Source organism: Rhinolophus sinicus, linkage group LG10 (genome assembly GCF_036562045.2).
Source record: "Rhinolophus sinicus isolate RSC01 linkage group LG10, ASM3656204v1, whole genome shotgun sequence".
NCBI classification, from domain to species: Eukaryota; Metazoa; Chordata; class Mammalia; order Chiroptera; family Rhinolophidae; genus Rhinolophus; species Rhinolophus sinicus.
This window is the reverse complement of record NC_133759.1, coordinates 83,780,861-83,805,472: the sequence shown is the minus strand read 5'-3', so window position 1 is coordinate 83,805,472 and position 24,612 is coordinate 83,780,861. Positions and strand designations below refer to the sequence as shown.

At 45.0% G+C, this 24,612-nt stretch overlaps 1 protein-coding gene across 5 annotated transcripts in view; it reads right to left on the bottom strand.

Annotated features, from left to right (window-relative positions):
- ARHGAP26 (Rho GTPase activating protein 26) overlaps window positions 1–24,612 on the bottom strand; it is a 703,968-nt gene that overhangs the window by 191,844 nt on the left and 487,512 nt on the right. The gene's annotated exons all lie outside the window — the stretch shown is intronic.

Sequence of the window (24,612 nt, the reverse complement as noted above, 5' to 3'; positions counted from 1 at the left end):
GACAGCAAAAATTTAGGCTTTGCAGGCCAGGAGGCAAAATCAATATTATGTAGGTATTTGTGTAACAAGAAAGAAAACAAATTTCCACCATTTTTTTGTTGATCATATTCAAAACACAGTAATTTTTCAAAATACAGGTATAATATTCCTAGCAGGTGAAAATCCCTTTTAGGGTTCCGTGGCTCTTTTCAGTGATGTTTGGCGAAGTGATTCAACCAAGAGAGGCCATCAGAATCCCATGGAATATCTTTTTTTTTTTTAACGTTATGATGACCAACTTCTCCCTATGTCTTTTCATACTTACAGAATCATAATTACCAAAGAAAGATTTGGGCACTATGATCTTTTTCTAAAGCAGAGGTTTTCTTTCATTCAGTAATGTCAGCATATTGGGAACTGGCAAAGTATGGCTGGCAGGCCAAATCCAGCTCACGGCCAGCTTTTGTACATGCTATGAGCTAAACCTGGTCATTGCAGAGGCACATTTGCAATTGATTTGATGACAAGAAATACTAACTTTGAACCCTAATTAAGCTATATGTTACCCTCCCTCTAAAAAAATATTCAATTTCCTCTGATTAGTAGACCTGTATTTCAAACACTTACAGTCCTTGTAAAAGATATTGCTTCTGTACCTGAGGGAACACGGTTGCCCGTTCTCCCTCAGCAGCAGTCCCCCCTCCCCCATGGATACAAATGAAGAATTTGGACTAGATCGTGGTTTTCAAATCGAACCCCACAGAACCCACAACCAGGACTGCAGAAGAGGCAGGGAGAGAAGCTAAGGCTCCAGGTATCCAAATGCCCTCCCCCCTTCCCTTCATTTACGTGACTATCAAATAAGGGGATACTGGCTTTGAAAACTGTGAAGACGCCTTGAATGGGTACTTTCTAAAGTTATGTGTAATTCATGAATTTGTTTATACCTTTTGTGCATTTAACAGTACTTATTGTGTGCCTAGAATGGCCAGGCAGTGTTCTAGGTGCTGGGGCTACAGACGAACCCCACAGCTATCACCTCTGTCCTCCTGGAACCTACCGATTAGGGGGGAAAAGAACAGAAATAAACAGATACACAAATATGATGTTCAAGTATTGACAAGGACAGTGGAGAAAATAAAAGAGGCGCCTGTGGACCTGAGGTGGGGCAAAGCTTCTCTGAAGAGGTAACAGTTGCCTGAGACCTGAGTGACGAGAGAGCACCTCCCTGGGAAGACCTGGGGCAGATGCCAAGAGCGAGCCAGGTCTTTGAGATGGAAAAGGCCTGGCCTTTTGGAAGGAGGAAAGCCAGCGTGGTTGGCAATCAGTGCAAGGGAGGAGATGGGGATGGGGCCAGGGGACAGTGACGCCATCCCGCAGGGCTGGTGCCCTGGGAGGGACATGGGCAGCCTCGGCAGAGCTAGGACCAGCGATCCATGACGAATGGCTTTCCCTGACCTTGGAGAGTTGGGTGAGGGAAGTGCAGGGAAAGAGACCATGTGAGTATGTTGGCAAGTACTTTTATCAGACATCCCTGACCACTTCGGTCCTCCCATTACATTTTAAACCCTATCCCAGAGAATCTTGCTTCTATCTATAAATGACAAAATCCAGAAAGAATAGCCAATTGCAGGGCTTCCAGCCCTCCTTAATTAGGAGGTGAATTTGCACCCAATTACTTCCCTTCCAGGTTTCCTGGGGCTCAGGGGGCCCCTGCCTGGAACACCCACACATTCCCCACACTGGAGAGATGTGATCAATGAGCCAAAGATGCCAGGAACATGTGCCGCCCGACCCTCTGAGGCCAGGCCATTAATCTCTGTCTGGTTGGGTAAATGAGCCAAAGAGAATGAGTTTTGAAGTGAAGCTAATAAACCATGCCTGCCAGAAATGCGTGACTACAGGGCCCAACCAGGAAGGGCCAGATTTGGGGAGCAGCAAAGGCCAGATGGTGGCACAGTAAGACGGTGGCACCTACGTCTAACCGTGAGGAAGGTGAGCAGGGTAAGGAAAGCCTTCATATGCTTCCTCTGTACTAAGAGAACTAACAGCACTAAGAGGGAATGGCTTTGGTTACTGAGCACTTACCAGCTACCACACATGACGTCATCTCACCCTGAAAACCACCTCATGGCTTAGGTGCTAGTATTAGTTCCATTCTATGGTTGTGGACGGGAGGCCCAGAGAGACTACACAGTTTGTCCACGGACACGGAACTGGTGGGTGGTACACTATTTGACTTGCCTATACAGGGATGTTCCAACCCTCTTGTACATTTCCAGGCAGTGGCAAATGCACAGAGCTACCAAGCCACCCCAGTAGCCAGTGGTTCATAAATACCTTCCACCCTGGCAGAGGCAAAGGGCGTGCAACTCACCCTTGAGAAACGGTCAGTCTGTTCTGGGGAAACCTTCTTCTATAGAAATCATAGTTGCCCACCAGTGTTAGACGCAAGTTCAGAGGCGAGGGCAATTTCCTGAAATAAAAGGTCTCTTGCCATGGCTTCTAAGGATTAGCAGAGTTAGCTTGAATTTATACGCTTTCAAGTAAGCACCTCTAGAGGCTTTGTTTTAAAAGGATAGAACCCAACTCCCAGGATCAATTCAAGGGGACACGAGTCACTAAACAGTTCCTGAATTATGGTGACTAGGAAGACTGAATCAGTTAATGCATCTTCTCAACAACTAAAGCTATAGTCTATCTGTCCTGCTTAGCCAGAGTACTGTGAGGCTCTGAATGTGGCCACACTCAAGCTTCTCAGCCTTCCAGCTTTATAAACTTGGATATAGGTATGCTCTAGCTTCTGCTGAACACTGAACATGAAGATCTGTTAACTATCCGTGCCAATGAATGTTTTCAGGTGAATCCCTCTAGAGAACGGAAATGACCTGTGTTGATCTTATCAGGGTCCTTCCGAGAATCATGATGGAGTCGTTACAACAGCAATAATACATGAACAAAAATGACACTGACAAAAGCCTAGTTATGCATCAGACACCAGGCCAAACACTCTATATGCACAATCTTGTTTAGTCCTCACATCAACCTAATTACTCCCATCAAACAGATGAGCAAATGGAGGCATTAGAGAGGTTAGGTCACTTGCCCAAGGTCAGGCAGCTGCAAGTGGGCAGAATCCAGACAAGAATGCCTACAGTCTGTCTCTAGAGCCCAAGCTCTTACCCACTAACCACATGATAAGTAAGACATTGTGATGATGAGGATAATGATGGTGGTGGTGGTGGTGGTGAGATAAAGGTGATCAGATGTCCTGGGCAGTTAGGGAAGGTGAGTTGCTGGAGGAAATAACCTGCCAGCAGTCAGAGAGAAAATGAGACTGGGAAAGGCCTTCTGACTCCAGCCTGAAGCATTCCCCATTAACCTATGCAACAAGCTGGCATCTGCACAGAAGGGACACTTCATATTCTCTCGGAACCACAGGGCTTGATCCTGAAGATAAACACCAGGCAGGAAAGTGGGTCTTTGACACAAATCACAGGCACCACAATTTTATGAGTCCTCACCCAGAAGCTACAATGGGAGTGAAATTTAATAAATCAAAGGAGGGTGAGGAAAGCCTTCATATGGTTCCTCTGCACTAAAATGTGATTTTGCAATAAATTCTGTTCACTGCTGAGCCAATTCAATTTATATGTCCCCAGAGAATTCAGAGAGACTACAGAATCATTTGGATTCCCAGAATTTTTCTGCGGGTAACCTTTCTTACCATTTTCCAGGCCTTACTAAGAAAGCAGAGAGGAACTTCTTTTAACTTGTAAATTACAGGCACAAATAAAGCAATAATTAGATGAAACAATCTCACTTTTCTCTCTGACACACAGCTGCATTAGTACTTGGCCACACCAAACTTTGTATCAAAGTCTGCACAAAATGAAGGTGCTGGAGAAATAGATTCATAAGCAAATTTATGTAAAACTACTGTTCCTCTCTAAACCGCACTTGAACTCATACCAAAGCTCCATTTCCCTGAGGTCTCTTCCAAGTAGCCTGAGCTATCTAAACCCCATCACACCTGGTTGTTCCCATGATATGCCAATGTGGAGACACACAAAACAGAACTACGTGCCAACAACTTAAATACTGCACAAGCCGGTTCTACACCATCAGATATCATCTGTCCCTTCTCTCCGTGTGACACAATGGATCCACCACCACTAGGACTTGCTCTTTTGAATTGTTTCTCTGGCAGTGGTGACAGATTTGCAGTAATGTGCTGCTTAGGTTCAAAGTCCGGCTCTACCAATTATCGGCTATACATTCCAGTCACTCAGCATCGCTAAACCTCAGTCTCGCCACCTGTAAAATAGGGATACTAATATTCCCTACCTCTCAGCGTTGTGAAAATGAAATGATAATAGATACAAAACACTTAACACTGAGCACAGAATACAAATGCTAAGGCTCAGAGTATTCTATTAAGAGTAACTTTCATCACTTCCCCTTCACGGTCATTGTCAAGCTCCGTCCTTCCCTTCACACTTAGCCCCTACAGGACAGACTGCTAAGCATGGGCATGTAGCTTGAGGGGTTAAGTGACAGTGGTCTCATTAGCACTGTAATTTCACCAATTGACACTAATTAAGGGACTACAGGAAGGAGGCAATCTAAAGTCAACTTTTAGAGCAATGGATTCTCAATGTTTATTTTATTTTGTTTTTTAACAGAAATCAAATATAAAAGTAACCACCCACCACCAACCACTGTTTCACCACCGATTCCGTGCCAGGCACCATGCGAATCATTTCCATGAATTATTTTATTTCATCCATAAGCCTACGGGTATTACCACTGCTTGTACTGCATAACGTCATGTTGGTGAAATAACTTGCCAAAGGTTACAAAAGCCAGCAAGTGGCAAAGCCCTCTTGACTAGCATCCGTACTTAACCACAACTGCATACAATTTCCCTGCCGAGGCCCACTCTCCAAGAGAAAAACGAGATTGGCCAGTAACAAAGAAATCAAAAGAAACTAAGTAATTAAAATGACAACAGTGCAGCCATCGTATAAGAACAAAATTTCCACCCAATTTAAACATAACAATAATTCCACAAACTTCCAATTAATAAAGTATGACTGTACTTGAAAACCACAACCAGCTTGAGAGACTTTAGGATGCCTAAAAAATATCCTCCCAAAAAACTATGAGCACATACAGAGCAAGCTTACCAGCCTTGTCAAGGATTGTATGGCAGACGGATTTCTTAATGGAGCACCACACTTGAATACTCAGCAAGCTAGTAACAGGCTGAACTGAGGAACTTTTAGTAACACCCCTGTTCCTAAAGTTACTAGTAAGACACTCTTGGTCTGTGGAATGCCACCCAATAATGGACATGAGTTTTTGGGGTCATGGGTATCCTATCTTCTCGCGGTGGGCCACTGACCACACTTGGAAAAGCTTTCGAGAAGGAACTTTTGAATCTTAAGCATGTGGGGATAAAACCAGTTTGAACAACACGGCCTAAATAAAGATGTGTCTCAACTTGAGGGGCCTGAGCTTGGGAGCTAGGTACTGGTTCCTCCTCCTCCCGGGAGAGACGTGCCTCTCGTCCCCACGGCTCAAGTGACAAAACAAGCTCGAGAGAAGGCAAATGAGTTGGCTGCTGCTGCTTTTCTATTTCTTGCCTCCAACACTCCCTTTGGCTGGCCCTTTCTCCTGCTACTGGTACTGCACTTGCTGTTTTAGGGAGGGGCTGTCGAAAGTGAAGCCAATAAAAATGTACCTGATGGCTCTTCCCGATGGCCTACTCTTGAACAGGTGGGAAAGCCTTGCTCTTGTTCTGCAGGATTACCCATAACGGGGGCTCAGGAACCGGCACACAGCAGGCCATTCAGTAAGTACTGACTAGATGGACAGTTTGAGTGGAGGAATAAAAGAGAGACTGAAATTTAAAAAAGGAAATCCTCTTGTTGGAGCTGATGTGGACAATGCATTGATCATGGAGCAGAGAGGAACGGTGAGCCAGGCCCATCACCCCCAGGTGACTGCACCTCATTCTCCCAAACATCTGGCAAATTCTCTCAGAACCTTTACCTTAGAGAGGAATGGCACTAATTCAGGCCTTATTATGAGACAATATGAAGCCCAGGTATCTTATCTGGTTTAACTCAAGGCTATCACACGGCCTTGAAAATCCCTCACATGGCCATTTATTTTCTATGCTGAATGGTAGCTCTATACCCAACAGGTGACAACAAAAGCTGTTAACAGTTTCATAGTCTAGTGTCACCAGGGAGTCTGAAATGAGAGGTAAGGAAGGGGTTCCTGGCCCTCACGGGACCGAGTCTCCTCTCTCCTGTGCAACAGCAGCGCCAGGACTCAGAGAGTCTCTTGGAAAAGGGCCCAGCAAAAAGGAACCGCATGGCTGGGCTCCGGAAGCCAACTGGATGAGTGTCCTGGATGGCCCCTGAAGCCGTCCCGCACACCCACAACCGCACGCCAGGAAATAAAAATGGCTGCTTGCTGTTCAATACGATTATAAGGAGGAGAGACAGAAAAATCAACCTTCTTTTCCAGAGTTCGGGCAGGACAGAAAAGGCTTATCTCTTGTACAAGTCCTCAGTAACATGGGGGTACACCATGCCCTGACACCTGCTACTACTCCCTGCTCAGCACCCAAGTCCCTCTTTTTCTAGGGATACCACCCTCATTTTCCTTGGGGGGTCACCTGCCCACCAAGTAAGTCAATGCTGGTGTTCTGGGGTATTTTTTCTTCGGGGGGGCGGAAGGGCTGATTCCAACCCCCTCTTCAGGTTTGCCCATGTGGTCTACATACTGCAGCACCAGACTAAGCATGTGATTTGGCCCAGGGCAAACACAAGCAACAATACTTGTTTTTAATACTTTTTATTACAACGGCTTGAGATGAGATCTTGTGTGTTGCTGGGAGAATAGGATACGTACCTGGAACTTTTGTGGCCCCCTCTGCCACCATACAGGTAAGCCACAGCGAGACAGGTCAAAGGGCAGCGGAGCCGTGACCTGAGCTGATTGCAGTGGCACGTCTGAGCCCTCTCATCTAAATGCATCTGAGGCTCCTCCCCGCCCTTTCCATGACTGAACCAACAACACCCTTTTTTTTTTTTTTTTTTAAGTTGTGTTTCTGTTGCTTACAACCAAGAGTCATAGCAAATACAAAAAAGCTCATGAGAGAAAAGCCTAGTTAAGCTTCATGGGGAACTCTAGAACGAAGAATAAAGAAAAATATGAAACAAGGTCCAATAAAACAGTATCCTCATGTCATCCTTGGTTCTCCCTTCCTTCTGCCTCACATGTCCAGTCAGCTCCAAAATTGATCAACTGTATCATTTTATGCCTTGAATCTATTCCTGATCCCATTTCTCTTCCTGAGGGAGGTCAGGTTTTGTCTTCTTTTCTGGACCTTGCCATCGGCCTTCTCCCTGATCTTGCTGGCTTTGCTGCCTCTCTGTTCCAATCTGTCATACACATGGCTCCTGCAAGATGTATTTCCCAAAGCCACAGCTCTGGCTTCCAGACATCACAATACCAGTCTTCAAATGCTCACAGGGCTGTCATGTGGAAGAAAGGGAAGACTGACTATTCTGAAGGGAGATAAAAGTAGAGTCCAAGGAAGGTAGAGTTCAGCTAGATATAAATAACTACAGTTAGGAGCCCCTAAAGCAGGGAGGATGGCTGAGTCTCATTCTGACACACAGGACTAAGCTCCATTTCATCTAGAAGGCAGCCCTGAGCATTGCTGGCCTAACAAATTCAACTTCAGTTGAGGTTTAATTGTTGTTAGCCTGTCCCTTCACCTGTACAAGCAGATTCCAGCACAGGGGAAAATGGATTGGGGTGAAGGAGGTTGGTGAACAGAGCGTGCTATGGGCGCTGGAGCCCTGGCATCAGGCCTGCTTCTACCCCTTCTTAGCTTGGTGCCTTTAGACGGCTACTGAACATTTCCGAGTCTGTTTTCTCATCGCAAAGTAGAGTTGAATAACAATAGTTTGTGAGGGTACTGGGAGCAGTAGAAATGGTCTCACAGTGCCTGAAAGTGCTCAAGAATGTTACCTCCATTCCCTCTACCTCCACAAAGATTTTCTAACTTACTTGATGGCTGCAGAGCACCCTAATATCTCCCTTCTTTGACTGCTCACTGTTCTAGCAGTCTCGTCTCTGGAATGTAATACTTCAGAATAGAATTATTCATTTCCCATTATTTCTCTTCTCCAAATAAATCCCTTATGACTAGTCCTGTCTCACAATTCTACGGGGCACATAACACAGCACTGGGTGTATAGTTAGTGCCCAAGAAATCACTCCTGGTTGAGGGTCAGGGAGCTCAAGACAAAAGATACACATTCTTTTGCCTCAGTGTTTCTCAGGGGGTCAGGAGCACGTCATAAGGACCTTGATGAGTAAATTATCCTTAGAGTGATGTGTGCACATTTGGAGTGTCGCTGGCACTTACTGCACTTCCCTGTGAGAAGTTGCAAATGGAGCTGATACAATTTCAAGGGAAAAGGTGTAACAGCTCCTCCTGGAGCCTGGAGGTGTAGGTTACACCCAGATACCCAGTGAGCAGGTAACACCATGTGTTTTAACTGGGTTTTGGTCCTGTTGAATTCAGCATGAACAAAATGTTTCTGGGGCTGCTAACACTGTTTGTTGTGGGTGCCCCCCTCCCCCAGGACTTTGATTTGTGTTGTATAAACACTGTTGCCATAGTTATAATTCAGGAAACTTTGTTGTTTTACCTCAAGAAAAATTCAACCTCAAATCAGGATAGCACTGACTCTCTAGACCACAATAGACCATCAGATGGTAGGACCTGCCAAATTCCTGCAGCTTCTAGAAGGAACTACTGTATTTTGGGTAACAAGCAAGCAACAAGAAGAGGAAATGCTGCAACATTATGCAATTTCCTTGCATTTCATAGTCAGAAATCCTGAAAACTCCTATAAGCAACTTCCCTAGCTTTCAACCCAAGATCAGAACCCCAGCCAAGGTAAGCAAACACTGGATGCAAAAGAGGAAAAAGAACTCTAAGTAATGGACAAGTCAGAAAAGTATTTCAGGAAATTTTTAAAGGCAACAGAAAGGACACAAGCTGACTGGTTATCAAACGCATGGCAGTCAAGTCGCTGGCGTGTGAGCTGACATATATGTAGGATGTGGCCAGCTCACAGTGCAAGGGGCCTGCTGCTGGCTTTTACATTTCCGCTTCAGGCTGATGTAACATTAAAAAGAGGGTGTGAACCCACTAAGCCCATCAGCATGGTGTTTCCATGGGGAAAGGAGGGACCACCCCATCCCCAGATAAAAACTGAAGTCTTAAACAAAATGTCTCTCTGTGTTCCTCCCTCCCGCCCCCTCTCCTCCCTACCCCCGCCCCCATGTCTTTGGAAACAGTGACACAGCTCCGTTAGCAGAAAAGAACCTTGCTCTTTTGTGCTCTGGAAACTGCAAATGAGAAATGCCTCGGTTCAGTATATATGACCCCAAAATAGAAGCTCGTGAGGTTCTACTGCCCAAGCAGCGTCCTGCTCAGGAAGGTGAGTCACTGAACAAAACCTGCCCCTTTCTAATTCCAGTCCCGCCTTCCTCCAGAAGGCTTAAGGCAAGTGGCATTTACACGGGTCTCATGAATCCCCACAATGCCTTTCTGAGAGGTAGGAGGGGAGTTTATCTAACACAGGTGAGATCAGAATACTGCACTTTTAGCTGAGTTTTCTCAGATACAGGTCCTACCCTCCCTTTAGGAATAATCCTGCCGCCCACCCCGCATATGCAGCAAGGGGTTGGGGGGGGGGGGGAATAGTCACTCTTTGATTTCCTTGCTCTGAGCTGGTGAGGTGGGGATCCCCAGCTCTGCAACATGAAGAACCTCTGTATTTTCCTACAACCTCCAAGGAGCAGAATGGAGCTTGCAACATGGAAGGGTAGATTCCAGAATTCTTTTTAGTTTTAGAGAGGTTAAAAGGTATTAGGCTGGGCCCTTCCTCATCCTCATACAATATGAAAGGAAGGCGGTTTATTAAGATTCCCCAGGATTTCCCACATAATGATTGGGATAAAAGGTAAGGTTGAGACCATCAGAGCCCTTGGAAAATGGACACTTCTTCTTCGGCTACCCAGCATGCATTCCTTCACTCTTCTTTACACAACTGTACCCTGCTTCTCTCCAGGGGTCCACACCTGTCCATCACAGGCAGAGTTCACGCTACCTCTGACTCCAGGGGTAGACAGTAAGGCTCAGGTCAAGCCAGCCAGAACAATATATTCACTCCCTACTCCCAGCATTTTACTATAAAAATTTTCAAACACAGAGAAAAGATGAAAAAACTCACAATGAACACAAACACCTGTCACCTCCCTTCTCCAATTGTTGACATATTGCTATACTTGCCTTATCACATATCTAGCTTCTCTAGCATCCATGAATCCATCTTATTTTTTGATAAATTTTCAAATAATTTGCAGATATCTAAACACGTTAGTATGCATATCATCTACTGAAGTCCAAAATTTGTGATCCATCTTTTAAAGGTTAAATTTACCTACAATGAAACGAACAATTCTTAAGTGTGCCAATCATGAGTTGTGACAATTTCGTATACATCCATGTATCTACCCTAAACCCGTCAAGATAGAAACGTTTCCATCACCACAGTTAGTTCTGTCAGGCGTCTTTCCACCTTAGACACACAGACACACACACACACACACACACACACACACCACCATTCTGTTTTGTTTTGCTCCCACCATTAATTTTCCTATTCTAGAATACCGCACAAACGGCATCATCCAGTCTGTACTCCTTTACAGCCACCTTGTCTTAGTCGGCATAAAATTTCATGTTGTGGCATGAGTCAATACTTTTGGTTATTTTTGCTGCTGAGCCGTGTTTTATTGTTTGAATACGTTCAGAGTTTATTTATTGATTCTTCTGCCCACAGACACGTAGGCTGTCCCATCTTGCTAGCATAAATAAAGCCGCTCCGAATGTTTTGTGTCTTTTTGAGGACATATGTTTTCATTTCCCTTGTAGAGATATCTAGGAGTGGAATTGCGGGATTATAGGGTATGTTTTATTCTTTTTTGCTATTACGTAAGAAACTGCCAAGCTCTTTTCCAAAGTGGACGGGCCATTTTGCCACCAATAATATGAGAGTTCAGGTTACTCCACATGGTGTTGTCAGACTTTTCATGTTAGCCATTCTGATGGGTGTGTGTGTGGTGGTATCACATTGTGGTTTTACTTTGAGTTTCCCTGACGATTAACGACATGAGTGCTATTTCATGTGCTTATTGGACATTTTCTTCTTTTGCGAGGTGCCTCTTCAAATCTTGTCCATCTTTTTATTGAGCTGTTCTTTCCATTACTGAGTTTTGTGAGCTCTCTATACCTTCTGGATACTATAAGTCCTTTGTCAGATGGATGCTTTGCAATTATTTCCTCCCACTTGTGGCTTGCCAACTGACTTTTCTTTTTTTTTTTTAACAGGACTTTATTGGGGAACAGTGTGTATTTCCAGGACTTTTTTTTATTGGGGAACAGTGTTTTTCTCAGGACTCATCAGCTCCATCCAAGTCAAGTTGTTCTCCTTTCAATCTTAGTTGTGGAGGGGGCAGCTCAGCTCTAGGTCCAGTCGCTGTTGTTAGTTGCAAGGGGCACAGCCCACCATCCCTTGCGGGAGTCGAGGAATTGAACCGGCAACCTTGTGGTTGAGAGCTCATTGACTTCATTCTAGTTGCACGCTGGCCCATATGGGAATCGAACCGGCAGCCCCGTTGCCCAGAGTTCGTGCTCTAACCAACTGAGCCACCAGTCTGCCCAACTAATTGACTTCCTTAATTGTGCCTTTTGATGAGCACAAGTTCTTAATTTTAATAAAATCAAATTTTTCATTTTGTTTGTAGAGCTGTTGCTTTCTGTACGCTACTCAGAAACCTCTGCTAACCACAGATAGCGAAGATTTTTGTCTTGTGTTTTCTTCTGGAAGCCTTACAGTTTTAGATTCTGTGTTTCAGTTTATGACCCATCTTGAATTAGTTCCTCTAGTTCCCCTAGTTTATAACCACAATTCACAGGTGCTTATAAGTCACAGCCCAGACTTGTACTTCACTAGTTTAAAATACAAATTCAGGAAGAAGCAGCACTAACCCACCTGGCCCCCCATCCCCCTCACTCACTAGAAAGTTGTCATGTGGAATCGATCCATAGAACCTTTGGGGCCCCTCAAGATGTTAACAAAACTGGTGTCTGCTCCGTACCCACTCAGCTGACAGGCCAAGGGGGTAAGAATCTGAGCTTTATAAGCACTTGTATGTGTGCTCAAGGCTAACTTGCAGGGTACACAGCTAACGACATGGCTACCTATAAGCTATTACCTGAAGGGCACAGAGGCCTGGCGGCTGACAAATAGGGGCTCCTGACCAGCCACTGTCTTCCTGTGTGACCCTGATCGAGCCTCTCCCTCGCTCTGGATTTTAATTTCCTGACCCATCCAAAGAGGGGCCAACATTTTACTTCATTTTATTATTTTGGGTTCTTAATAAAATTACCTTAAAAAAAAAGAGGCACCTGAAACAGATCTGCTTGAAAATTCCTGATTCCCTCAGTGCCTAATATTTTGAATATCCCACTATCAACAGTGAACTCCTTTAGGTCCTGACGGGATTCCCCTGTCAAGACTCCATTCATTTTAAGGACTTCATATTACAATGGGAGGGTAGTACCTTATGTCTTATCAGCAAGCTGCTGAATTGTGATTGGCTGACAACTGGTTAAGAATGACATCCTGTCAATTTGGAGGAACAGGGAGGAAGGACTGGAAAGGGACAAAGGGCTGGAAGGCTGCTGAGACCCGCTCAGCTTACTGAACCCCTAGAAGAAAGGGGCTGTTAGGAAGCTTCTTATCAGCAGCACAAGTGCCCAACCCAAACGTCTCTGACTCCTCGGGAGACAGCCCGAGCACACTGCGCACAGCACCACCACGCTCAGCTAGGACGACAGCCAGCAGCCAAAGGAGGGGGAGCACCAAGCCTGCTGGGTGCAGGATGGGAGACACGAGGACCTGCCTGACTTCTGACCTGAACTGGAGACACTGGCAGGTACACAAATCCGAAGGCCGCCTCTCGACCCCGTCCTACCCCGTCCTACAGCACTTGATATGGCTGATTACCCTGCGCCCTTTTCAGGGTCACCTCTCCTGAACCCTACCCAGCCCTGCTGCACAGGCAACTCTGCAGGGCCTGCTGCCCTGCACGCATCTTTGTTACCTTGGAAAATATGCATGTGCATGTTATATGAATTATTTATTATATGATAGTCATTATATAATACATTAATAGAAACTGATCATAAATATAATCATAAATATGAAATCATTATAAAACATACACGCATATTTACAGACACACAGTTGATTCTTGTTATTCACAGGAGTTATATCCTTTAGCGTCAACTTGAACGCTGAATTAGCAAATCATGAACTATGGCTCCCAGGGGAAATACAAGGTTAGATTCCCACAAGCTTTCAGTCACAACATTGTCAACTAATCAGTACATAACCTTCTTTCATGTGTGCTTCTGTTCAAACACACCTCACGTAACCTATTCTGTTGATTCATTACCACGAAACTCATGGCTAAGAGCACGGGGAGTGACGCCTGAAGGAAGCTCACCTAACCTGTGTTTGCTGCAGAAGGTACGTCATGGCTTTCTTGTGATTAGGGCACTAGATAGCACATCCGCACTAGGCTGGGGGCATTTTAAACAGCGAAATGACCGATAAAAAGCAAAACAACAAAAAACAAAATGCAAAATATGAGGTACTACATAGCAAAAAGAACACTTGTTTACAGTATGAGGGCTGAAACAAGAAGGCGGGGTGTCACCTCGTTCGATCTCAGCTGGGAATGTGTCCAACGACTAAAATTTCTCTCTGCTCTGTGCGTATCTGTGAATAATTACAAAAGCACCACAGGTATTGACTCTGGGGGTTACACATAAATGTTAGCAAGTAGGTGGATTCACATATATGAAATGCATGGATCAACTGTGTATGTGTATGTGTGTCCACGCACACGCACACACGCAAAATATTTTGGGCATATATTAAAGTACAAAAAATCATTTAACAGTCACCCAGGGACTCATGATGCATATTTAACATATTAGTGGTTTTCTAATTTATTTCCAACTGAGATGTCCCTCTAAGGAGCTGAATATCACAGTCACTTAGCCCGATCTCTGCTACTTTCTTTCCCTACCCCAAAGGTGGCGTGTATCTTTCCTGTGCAGTTTGTAATACTTCTCCTGTGTGTGCCCACGTCCATAAGCAACATATTGTTTTTGTTTTTAAAATGCATACATGGCATTGCACCACATATATATCTGGTTGTGCAACTTGCCTTTTCAAATACTACCATGTTCTTGAGATTTATCCATACGGATAAATGCAGATCAAGTTTGTTCATTGTATCCACTGTAAAGTATTCGAATAAATAAGTAAGTCATAGTTTATTTATCCATTTCTGTACAGATGAACATTACATAGGTAATTCCCAGTATTTCATTATTATAAACTACACTGCAGTGAACAACTTTTACTTGTCTCCTGCTGTACACATGTGAGTTTCTCTGGGGCTGAGTCAGTATTTCTGAAAACAGTTATGTTCATTCATTCACATGTCATCCATGACTATTTTTGTGCCACACCGCACAGCTGAGTACTTCCAACAGAGACCGCTGTAGGATACGAGCACGCTCAACTTTACTAGGTTTTGGGTGGTTTTACCAATTCACGCTCCCCCCAGCACTATACTTTGAGAGGTCCATAGCTTACTCTGTAAAAATTCCCAAAGCCTCTTCCTTGGCTCTCTTACCACACTCTCTCTACATACAACACTTGGACATTTCATCCATTTCCACGGCTTCAACAAATGCTTCGATGCAGATGACAGCTCCCACCTCTAAATCTGCAACCCCAACCTCCCTCTGGCTTGCTTAGGTGCACACCTCCATTTCTAACCACTGGCTGGTCGTCTCCATCTGGGAATTTCCCTGAACCTCGAACACAGCTTCTGTTCCTTCTATCACCACCAAGAAGGGTTTCTTGAAACAGTAAGTGGGTAACACCCTAAAACTTGTGAACAGGCAGCTAAATTAGGAGCTGTTTATAGTGGGTTGATACAAGGTCATTTAATAGAAAAAAAAATACACAAACCTATTTTCACATAGCAACTCTGCTCCTTCCTAGTTGTGACACCTCTCTGTGCCTCACTGCCACCATCTATAAAATGGGGCTCATTCCACATAAATTAAGGGATAAGATATCAGCAGGAAGGCAGCTGGCTCAGCGTCTGGCACACAGCAGATGCTCGGTAAACAGTAGTTGATAATCACTATTTTCGTTACTGGTATTACTTTTTCTCAGCAACTTGGGCCTAAAATCTTAAGGTCCTGTCTTTTTACTCCCACATCTAATCGGGTAACAATAACTATATTTTGATTTCAAAACGATCAGATCCATTCCTTCTTTTTCAATCCTGAGACTCCTTTTGGGGGAGTTCAGCACCTCTTGCTTAAATGCCTTCAAATTGCTTGAATTCCTGCCCTCCCCTTGCCAACACGTCCGTCACACAGCCACAGCTCTGAAACTACATCTGCCCTAAAGTCCCTTATGGTCACATCATCCCTCACAGTATAATGTCCACACATCTGTGAAGCCTCTGACAAGCTAGCACCAACATTTCCTAGCTCACTTCCCATTTTCTCCTCCCAAAGCTCATGCCCCAGTTACTTGCAACAACTGGTTCTTTTCTATACCTGCCCCATGATTTCCTGTCTAAAAATTCTCGTTCCCATATTTCTTGCTAAGAAAGCCCTTCTAACCATCTCTGCCTGTCTGTGTCCTTCAAAGCCCCACTTACATATGCTTCCTCTATGAAGCTGTCTCCAACGGCCTCGGTCTAAAATCATCTCTTCTATTTCAAAGCACTGTGTTTACAACTCCCATTCATCGTTTCCACTCTGAAATAATAACAAGGCGACAGATTTATCCCTGCAGACCCCAGAGCACCTTGTGCATAGATAGCATTCAATAAACATTTGATGAATGACACCGTGAACCAAGGACGTGTAGTGTGGTCACTACACATCCCACACTCAGTTTACATTAACTTAAAAAGGGCCAATCCAATCCCTCAAAGAGGTTACGGAATTAAAAATGAATTTAGAACTTAGAGAACCCTTCAACGCTGGGAAGAGCACAGTGTATTCTGTCTACCAGCAGTTTAAGTATTAAATTGCTCACTGATAGTTTTGCTCACACCAGGGAGGTTAAACGTCAGCAACAGGGCAAGGCACAGAGCCCAAATTTCCTCACTCCCAGAAGTGTGTCGGCCATGAAAAACACAGGGTCTCTAAAAGCATGGCAGCTCATGCGGTTTCTTCCATGACAGCTAACTTTGACATACCCCATGTGCTTAAAAATCACTGCTACACTTCTTAAACCATCTGGGAGCACTTCAAATCAGTTCAGAAATGATGGTGTTAAGCTCACAATAACTCTTTGGAGGGGAAAAACATCAAGGTAGATCTCCACCGTATACTGTTTTGATGCCAAAACAAGTCTCAGGTAAATATTTATCCTGGAATGCAGATGCAGTCAAACAAGGATAAAATACTGAAAGTAGCTCATAGCCTTAATATATAAAATGCTCTTAAAATCAATAAGGAAAAGGTAACTACATCAACGTAAAAACAAATGGACAAAGGAGGGACAAGTATTCAATAAACATGGGGAATATTCAAATTCAAAAGAAAACAAGGAAATTTAAATCATAGCAATTATAATATTTTTTGGCTTTGGAAAAAATTAAGGATATTTTGAAAATGGCGACAGTATAGACATGGGCTCAGGGAAATGGACACTTCCATTCCACACATGACTTATAGAAGTACAACCTGGCACAGTCTTCATGGAGAGCATGCCTCGAAAACGGATCTGTGTGATCACCAAGTATAGTACTTCTGTGGATTTATGCTAAGGAAAGACTCATAGACAGCAGCTCACAGAGGGGTTTCTGTAAATACATAAACCTCCCTGATATTATGCATTTATGTATTTTTCTGAGAATGCACACCATTTTCTTAATATCATCAAAGGAGTTTCTAAGTCACCCAAGAACTTCAAGTTGTGGAATAATATTTAGAAACAAGGTATGACACACACTGCTGGTTGTCTATACCATGCCCATTCTTCTCTTCTTAAGAACAAACCCCTGACTATGTAGAAACAAAATTTAATCCATCTGAAAATACTATCATCCTCTTAGGTGGGAAAGTGATTCAGGTCTGGCCAATGAGACACAAGCAGACATGTGCTGGGGGTTTCTGGGAAACTTCTGTTCCTCTGAGACACACACCACACACTACACACCACACACCACACACCACACACCACACACACACACACACACACACACACACCACTCTTCTTCCTTTCCCTCTCCCTGCCTGAACCACAGACGTGAAGCTAGGAGATGCAACAAACATCTTACAATCATGAGGTGATGAGGGGGGAAAAAGCCTATATCCTAAGGACGGAAAAAGAGAAAGATGGAAGGAACTGGGTCTCTGAAGACTTCACTGAGCTGCCCCATCTGTCCCAGACTGCCTGTCGCATATCGTAACGCCTAAATATCCCCCATTTCATTTAAGCCATCATTTGTGGGATTTCCACTTGTTCACAGCAAAACTCATGGCTAAACTGATACAGATGAGAAAAATACAATAAATTAAATGAAAATCCTACTTATAGTACAATATGAGTAAAGTGATCCGTTTTGTGTGTGTGTGTGTGTGTGTGTGTGTGTGTGTGTGTGAGAGAGAGAGAGAGAGAGAGAGACAGAGAGACAGAGAGACAGACAGAGAAAGAGAGAAAGGCAAAGAAAGAAAGACAGAGAGAGAGAGAGAAAGATAAAAAATACAAACATTAAAAATTAGCCACTATTCTCGGTGAGTGAGATGAGTGATTGTGGTCACACAGCAGCCTAGCTGTTTGTCCCCCCCCCCTTTCCCTAAGGAAAGAAGAAGTTGTGGGACTGTGCCTCTCTGGGGTTCAGTTTATAATATCCTGAGTCTCTCCATCTGGTCTTCAAGAGAAGGGTCTGCGGTCAAAGACGAGTAAGATGCCTCACGGGAGGGACAACTCAAGCCAGCGGGGACCCCGTTGAGACCCCAATGAGCTGTTATAAGAAATAATAGGAGGGAGCTTGCCCCTCCTCCCTCTGGTTCTTGTGGGAAGCTGCTGCTGGCCCCTGCTACTCCCTCTCACCTAATTGTGAGAGAGGCCCATTAGAGCGATAAGATCAAGCTCTTTCTGCTCAGCGCATGGGACAGTTTCACCCTGAAAGACTCTCTCCCCCAGGGTGGTGCATACCGCACCTTAGTCATCTTGGGACGATATGCTTCGGCTGCTTTGAAACAAATAATTGGGTATTGAAATCGTTTTTTTTGAAATGGTGTAAGAGTTTCACAGACCCTGCCTCTAATCATGTGATGTCCATTGTTTGTAATCAATAAATCCTGTCAGTGACCCGATTCGGGGCTCCAGTCTCTTGAGGCTGCGAGTCCCTTGGTCCTCTGTGATTCAACTGTATATGAGTCTCTGTCTCTTTATTATAGTTTAACCCTCGCCGCCTCCCTCGCCTCCCCACGGCTTGTGTTGTGCAGGTCGCAACAAGTGATATTCATTTTCCTCCTTATGCTTTTGGTCATGTTCCACATTTGACCATTTTTAAAACAACAGAACCAAGGACTAGCACCTCTGAGCCTAATTCACCACGGAGTAGCAAGGGAGGGTCAGCCTCAGATATCAAGGGCATAAAGAACTGTTTCTGTCAGATGAGCTCGAGCAGCAGAGAGTCAGGCGACCCGTCCCCACTCCACTCTACGGAAAAGGCGCAGCCCTGTGGCAGGCGGTGGGGGCGGGGGGCGCTGGACAAGCTCTCCGGGGCAGCTCTGGGGGAGGCACAGCAGGCCCAGCAGCTCTCAGGTCACCTGGACAAAGCAGTCATCAATCCTGACACAGGCCTGTATGTGGTGCCATAAATAGGCGGGCACCTCGGACAGCTGCTTCCGGGTCACACCAATTCAATGCACAGGAGGTAAGACTCAGAGATGGCCATCCTGTGAGCCCACCCCTGGCCACCCGGACAGAAGGTGCCAGGGCTTCTCCAAAGTTTCTGGTCTATCTTCTTCCTAAAAATAGCAGGCTTAACAAACCAAGCTTGCGATTTGGCACCAGTTTAGTTAACTGTAGCCACGCCGTGTCTCAAAGCTGAGAAAACCATGTCCTTTCAAAACCTTGCAAGAGGAAAAGTATCCAACAAAAGAGTAATGTCGGACACGGGGCACAGAGAACGGCGAGGCTGGAAGAGTCAGGCAGTAGTGCTGAGAGCCTTCCCTTCCTTTCCAGATTCCTTCCTTCCGCTCCCCGGCTGACTTCTTAGGCTGCCAAGCTGTATCACAGTACAACTCCTGTCCTGCTGTCCTGCACACTCTCCCCTGGTTAGTAAAGTTTGAACAGGAGAAACAGATACCCCCACCTGCCAAAGATACCTCTCCTGCCCCAGAGCAAAGCCAGCAGCCATGTTTAGGGGACCACAGCCCTGAGTTTGCTCTGCTATTCTGACCCACACAGCTGAACGAAATGACTGTTCTCATTAAAAAACGAGCCCACATTTTATTGCCCGTGCAAGCATTCCTAAGTGCCCCAACGCTGAGTTTGCCTGGGCCAGCAGCCAGCCATCTGCACTGTTCCAACCACTTATGTAACTTGCTGGGTTTCCACCTTTGGCTTGGAGGATGGGGAGGGGTGTGTAAGGCAGGAAATAGAATCGGATCGAGCTGTCAGTCCATCACGGCTGAACAGGCTGCTAAACATTTGGTCATAGGGCTTTTTCAGCCTTTGAAAGCAACACGGTGGACCAATCAGGGTAGCTTACATGCAGCCACAGCAAAAGAACAGCTTGAGGTCAAATGGACTGGAGAAAAGACTTGTGACTGGGCTAATGCAGTGAAAGCCTCCATGAGTCCCTTTTCTATGTCAACAGTGTCCAGAGTGAAAGGCAGGCAGATGCAGAACTACAACAGACAAGGGGAAGGTGGGAACGTCTCACTTAGTCCGTAACTTCTGAGGTTAGAAATGAAGGGGGTGGAGGGAAAGTGCTGCCTTAGCTCTGAGCCACGTTGGGGTGTGAAGACAACCCTGGTAAATGGAGGACCTTCTCCCCAACCAGGGACAAAGGCAACTCTAGTTTATTTTGGCCGAGAGCTCTGGAGAAGGAAAGCGGGGGTACAAGGCATACAGAAGGATCACGGAATTGAAGATAATTCCATGCGATAGGGGAGTCGCCAACCTGCTGCTTGTAATAATAATGATTGTCAGGAGCACACTCGGCCCTTCAAAGGACTGGCCACACAGCAACGCGCACCCAACCCAGCAAAGCCAACTTTCTAGATGCAGGAAATCTAATCTCGAGGTCAGCTCACAGCCTCACCACTTCTGGGAGTATGGAGGCAGGGAAGGTGCACGCGCGACTAGAGAAAGGCGACTGGAACACTTAGGGTATATTTTGGGCTTGGGGGTGATTAATGTTTGGTTAATGTGGCCCGAGTTGTTTCAGGGAAAGATGTCTTAGGAGAGGCCGAACAGCAATTGCAGTGACTGGAGAGACTACCTTCCTATGGGATTATCTCCTGAGAGGGGGCTGTCAGTGGCAGTTCCCCTTAATTCTCACACAAATGGCCTTATCACCCTGGATACAGATAATGCCGCCTGCACACAAATTTGGGTTCTCTGCCCCTGAATATTCCTTTCCCCATGTGTCATGTATGGAAGAAATATTAAAGTATTTCAAAAGCTGTCAGTCCGCCCATCAGTGATGTTGCTAGCGTTCAACAGAGACATCCATGTTGGTCAAATGCTAAATGAACACACTGCGTCACAAGGGAACACACCCCGGTCCCTCCTGAGGCACCACGGGGCCCTGCAGGAGAGAATCTCCTTTCTGAGCAGACTCACTCCAGCTGGAGACATCGATCGAGCGGAGATGGAGCAAAACCCAGACACCAGCTGGGACCTCAGAATTTTGTAGACTTGAGAGAGGAGGGAGAAAGGAGAGGGAAACACCACCCAGTTGAAATTGCGAAGGCAACTGTAATTTATTAAGGGCGGAGGGGGGAGAGGAAACACCCAGAAGAAAAACTTCTTTCTTATAAATCCCCATCCTCTTTAATAATGTTATTTTTTTCATAAATAATCACTATGCTATTATGATCCTTAACAAAATTAATGATAATTCCTTAATATTACCTGATAGGCAGTCCATAGTGAAATTTCCACGACTGCCTCAAAAAGGTCTTAGATAATTGGTTTGTTCAAACCAAGGTCCAACCTAGGTCCACACATGACATTTGGTTAGGTATCTGAAGTTCCTTTTGCTTTCAGCAGTCTCCCCTCTCTCTTCCTTTATCAGATCATTGCTTTATTGGAGGACTTTAATCTGCAATGTTTTAATTCTTTTTTAAAAAATCCAAAAGAAATGTGATAAGGGTTGAGATTTGATTAAGCTGACTGGTGAGACAAGATTGGCCACTATACCATGTGTTGTGCCTCTTTGTATTATATTTCCACCCCAATTTCAACCCTTACAAAAAGGGCACACGCTCTCTTCTTGACATAAAGCCCCAGTAATAAAATAATAACAACATTTATAGAGTGTTCACTACACGGCAAGTGTTGTGCCAGGCAATTTGGGTAGATTACCTCATTTAGCTGTACCAAAAACTCTGAGGTCAGTGTTAAAATGATCCCCACTTAACAGATAAGAATCTGGGGTACAAGATTATTAAAATAGGACGTGATGAAGCCTGGATTCAACCCCAGGTTGTCGGAACCCATCATTCTCTACTGGTGTCTTGATTCTCAGTGTGAGTAGCTTCCGTCAATGTTGGGAGTGGCCCTGGCTAACCCTGGCCAGCAGACAGGGATACAAAGAAGTGGACAGTGTGCCTTTCTCCAAAGGGAACCAGGGATTTCTCAGACATTATCTCATACCTCCTCATCTCTGGAGAGCAAGAGAGGTGAAGAAATGGGAAAACACATTTAGGGCGGCACTGCTGTGGGGGGAAGAGGCATCCATCATCCAGGAGGTACCCCTGATGAGCTTGAGGCATCAGGCATGTCTTACAGCACCTCTGAAAACAGCTTAGACCTAAGGAGACAACACCTGACCCTACTCCAATTAATGCAGAAATGAAAAATGTAAGACCAAGAGCCGGCAAGACCCTAGGAATGAAACGGAAAATATTTTCAGGATATGTCAGTCATTGAAAATATAGTCAGAGTGGTCAAGAGGAAGCCGGTCACCTTCCCATGTCTCTGTGCGTGATCTATCAACCACCCAACTCCGCCCATGGGCCTAATGAAACCTTTCAAGTTACTGTCCATGTTTCTTTGTGCTGGTGGATTTACTCTGGAAGGAAAACAGTGCTGGTAAAAACAGAAAAACATGAGATACCAGAGGCTCCCTGAACGGTGCTGAGGACGTCCCCCCTGGCATCTCTGACTCACCGACTTCCTCAGTGAATTTTTGTGGTTAAGGGAGGATAAGAGATCTGTCTTTGGGGAGGCAACGTGTGAAATGTTTTTGCTTCCTTTCCCTACCACCTTCCACTTTCTTTCCTACCCAAGAGATGGCTAGGGACTTTGGGAGGTGGCCGCATCAGACTGTGCCAAGTGGACAAAGCCCAGCACACAAAGGTTGACTCCTTACCCGGGAAACTGCAGGGTTCAGCAAAGACCTGAGGCAAATGTCCAAAAATCAGCATCACAGAGAGGGCAAAACAAAAAACAAAAACACCCACCTGGGCTGACCTGTGACAGCCCCATGGCCTCCAGTCAAGTTAGTCCAACAAAAAATTGCCAATCTTCTACAGGCTTTTGAAACAAGCCGAGAAATCAAAACAGGAGTCTTCCTTTGCAAAATCAGGTTAATGGACGACTCTCTGTGCACCAATAACAAAGTGTTGAACATCTGTTTGAAGTTCTCTTTATTGGCTTAGCAATGCCACAAAAATAAAAGGCACAGGTCACGAATCAAGCAAAACCATCATCTCCAGGAAGAAACCTGGGAGGAGGTATGACTTTCATACAACCTTCCTCACCCATCACCACCAACAGGCCCCCTCTGAAGCTTACTTATGTGACCCCTTGCTCATTAAGAGGAACATCGGTTGCTTCTGCCTGCCCACAATCCAGTCCCCTCTCTTCTCCTCAGTGTTCCTTTGGGGAACCATCCTTTCCCTCATCTCTGTCTGTGGTTGGATGGAGCCAAGCCCAGGGCTAGCATGTGATGCAGGTCTGGCCCATCAGTCACAGCGATGACTTCAGGGACGGACATGAGACCTGGCCCACGCAATGCACCAGTCAGCCCCAGGATTTCGCTGGAAGTCTTAGGAAAGAGGTACGCTCTTCTGTGCTGAGGTTACTAAGAGGACCATGTACAAACCAGGAGCTGCTGGTTTCCCCTGTAAACCCATCTGTGACACAATGAGCAGGCTCTACCTGAGAATGAGGACAAAGGAAAGCAGGAGCTCCCAGGTTCAGGAAGGAAATCCTCTTTGTTCACATACTATTTAAGTGGGTACGCTCGTTTTAAGAGTTGAAATTCCCCCTACAGGGAACCAGATGTTTGTAGAGAACAGTCTTTCCAATCTCATTTAGTAAGGTCTCAATTTATATTTTCAGCTTGTAAAAAATATCGTTTCCTGGCAGGATATCTTAGGACCCCTGCCTTTTTCAATACACTGTGGTATTGGGTGTGCTTGGATTCACGGGCTGACTTTATGTTGAATGGATGTATTCATCACGTGTGGATGTTGAAGCCTCATGGAGACAATATGTTATTACATAAGTAATAACGACCGGCTAGAAGGTCCTAGCATCACAGAGACCTTCTCCTTGGGCTACTTGCAGGTCGGGAAAAGGACAGACCGAGAAGCTCTATCCATTCCTCAGTGAAAAGCCCCTGCCCCTCAAAGCAGTAGCTGCTCTCTCTGCACAGACTGCTTTCATGAAATCAGTTCCTTTATTGACTTTATAAACATGTAATGTCCTTAAAGGAGGTGTTTTTAAATGCTTTCCTGTTCCTATTTCAAAAGGATGTCCAAAAATGCTTATAAGGAGCAAAGCAGTATTATGGAATCGTCACCCTGTAATACAAATCGGCAGAATCCTTCCTGGGAAAGAACTTCCAGTGAAATGAACTAGAATATGGTGATTTCACATCTTTCCAAGGCAGAACCCCCAGAGAGTGACCATTGCTTTTGAAAAGCCCTTAAGCCATGCATACAGCATAATGTGCTTTGCTGTGTGTGTTTAAACTGCACTATACTGCCTGTCAGTTAAGTTCCACTGAGGTTTTCCTCCATGTGATGGTTCCTTCACTGGGCACCAAAGCAGTTGCTTGTGTTCAGAGGATACATTGTATTCGTGTTGCCTGCAGGATGCTTATAGTAGAAGTCATTTTAAATGAATGCATAGACCTGAACTAATTTTATTTTGCTTT